The following is a 3,066-nucleotide window of genomic DNA, read 5'->3' on the forward strand; positions in this document are numbered from 1 at the left end:
AATTGTGAAGGGCTGTTTCTTCAATCTTTTCCACATAAAAATTCACTACAGTTACACTGAGTTGGTCATTCATAGCCACCACTTCACTTTGGTCACAGAATTTGTTATGTCACCATAAGTTGATGTGAGACAAGAGGTCAGCCGTATCCCAACTGTGCAAGCACCTCTTTATGAGGAATCATAACAAACAGTAGTACAACATCAAAACTGGCCATAATAACTTTTTGGGTTCAACCTTCACATTCCAGTTTTTTGATAAAGTGACGAGACTCTTTAATACAAACGTCTTTTTTCCCTAAAAACAGCTGCAAGAACGGGCAAGTGTTTAGCAGTCCCATAACAGGTTGAAAAGGAAGTGTCAATGGAATGCTGCATTTGTGAAGATTCAGTAAACCGAATAGTGTTTGTGGCAGCACATCTGATTTGATAAGACATTTCTTGGATGAGAGAAATCGAAAAGGCTTTTATTAGCTTGGTCATTATTCTAAGAACAAAGGTTGCGGGTCTCCCTAAAGGTCTCTTCATCTTCCTTGTTCTAATATATTGCAGATTTTACTGCAGTAATCTTCTTTCCTCAATACCGCAGTAGTCTTGCCCCTATCTGCTGAAAGAATAATAATGTCCACATCAGAATTTAAAATATGTTTCAGTTGGCGGGTACCAAGCTAAAGTGAGTTCAAAATTTTCAAGTTATCACAATAAACAAATTCTGAATATATTAACACTCTTTCTCTAAAAGCGGTATTGTTATGAGTACATTGACTCAGCAGGTTTGCTATATTCCAACCTTTAACGTAACTACAGCTGAATAAGAGGCAATATGCAGACTGATATGCTGGGATACACTTTTTTACACTTTTTGAAAGAATCTAGGACATTTGGTCAAAAGCAAGCCTGTGAGGGATCCTGTTGAATCGCAACACCACTGCTTGAATAAAATACTCTGGTATTCAAGCAAAACACAAATGTTTCTGGCTAATTTCAGATCTGGAGATCTCCCATATACTTTATAACACTGACATCACGTCCTGCGACTTCTCCTTCTTCACAATAGAATTAGGAACCATCCATGCATATCATTCTGAGTACTTAAATTGATTGTGCCCGACTGCAAAATACTTCTGAAAAACCTCCACACAGAGGTTCATTGTAGACATTCTCGGGACAGTTTATGTCTGTTTTCAAGAGTCTGCCACTTAAGTTTCTTCAGTATTTCTGTGGCACTTTACCACAGATTAAACCTGTGACCATTTGTGCTGCCCCCCTCTGTATTGTTCAATATCACCTGGTAGTCCTATTGATACGGGTCCCATACACTTGAGAATTATTCTAGAACCGGTCGCACATTTCCTTTACCCATGACTGAGCCTATGTGATCACTCCATTTCATATCCCTACAAAGTGTTACACCCATGTATGAGTTGGCTGTTTCCAGTTGTGAACCATTGATATTATAGTCATTGGACACTGCATTTTTTCATTTTGTGAAGAGCACAATTTTACATTTCTGAGCGTTTAAAGCAAGTTACCAATCTTTGCACCACTTTGAAATCTTATCAGATCTGACTGAGTGTTTACGCAGCTTCTTTCAGATAGTCCTTCATTACAGATAACTGCATCATTTGCAAAAATCCTGAAGTTACTATCCCTGGGGCACACCTTAAGTTACTTCTACATGTGATGGTGACTCTCCATACAAGATCACAAGCTGTGTCCTTCCTACCAAAAAGTCCTCAATCCTCTCACAAATTTCACTTGATACCCCATATTATCGTACTTTTGACAATAAGCATAGGGTTGGTACCGAGTCAAATGCTTTTCTGAAATGACGAAATACTGCATCTATCTGGCTGCCTTGATCAAAAGCTTTCAGTACGTTACATGAGAAAAATGTGAGTAGGACTTCCCATGAGTGATGTTTTTAGAATCCATGTAAGTTGGCCTGGAAGTAGGTCATTCTGTTCGAGATATCTCATTATGTTTGAACTCAGAATATGTTCTAGGATTCTACAAGTTGACATCAAGGATATTTGAAAGCAGTTTGTGGATCACTTCTACTACTCTTCTTGTAGACAGGTGTGACCTGTGCTCTTTTCCAATAACTGAGCATTGTCTTTCATTTGAGGGATCTATGACAGATTATAGTTAGAAGAGGGGCAAATTCAGCCGCAAATTCAGTATAGAATCTGATAGGGATTCCATTGGGCCCTACAGCTTTGTTCAATTTTAATGATTTCAGCTGTTTCTCAACACCACTGACACTAATACTTACCGTTTCAGTGGTATGATGCTTAAATTGAGGCAATTCTCCTGTGTAGCACTAACTGCCAAATGTAGATGTCAGCGTGCGGGGAAGGAATGTTGGATGTGGATGGGAACTGTCAGAATGTTCCCTATTAAAACTCGGCCGTGATCTTCTTTATTATTCCCAGCTACAGTGCCTCGTTCCTCTCTGTCTGCATCACAGGGTCCCACGATGCCAAGGACGCCACTTCACTGTCTGCAAAACAGCTTAGAGCAGAAGGGCTACCTCAGCAACCCATGCAATGTACTGCAGCATGCCAGCTGTGTACAGCCGCGCGCCAGCAGACGACTCAGCGGCCTTCGTCCCCGTTGCCTCAGTGCCGCTCGCTGGGAGCCGCACGGCGGCCCGCAGTGTGCTTCTTTGCCGTCGTGGTTAAGATCGCGGACGGCACAAGCACCTGCGATACGACAGCCAAATCTGCAGCCCTTGCCTCGGGATGCCTCCAGCGTGTGTTAGGAGTAAACAAGACTGCCCGTGGTAGTGAGCCATCGAGTGGCCTGCCGCTGGCTGCCTCTGGACCCCATGTTGGCCACAGAGGGTCGAACCAGTGACCCGCTGTGGACTGAAACGCTGGCGCCCCAGCTGCTGCTGCTGCGTGTAGCCGGTAGTGTGACGTGCCCCACCATCCAGGAGAGCTGCCACACTTGAATGCCCCTTGTTAGAAAACCAGCACCTATTTATATGCGGCTGTGTGCCTCTGTTTTGATAACGTGCCGCTCCGAGTCATGTACTCATAACACCTAGGTTGCGCCAATGGGCCC

The sequence above is a fragment of the Schistocerca piceifrons genome, chromosome 7 (assembly GCF_021461385.2).
Source record: "Schistocerca piceifrons isolate TAMUIC-IGC-003096 chromosome 7, iqSchPice1.1, whole genome shotgun sequence".
In the NCBI taxonomy this organism is placed as follows: Eukaryota; Metazoa; Arthropoda; class Insecta; order Orthoptera; family Acrididae; genus Schistocerca; species Schistocerca piceifrons.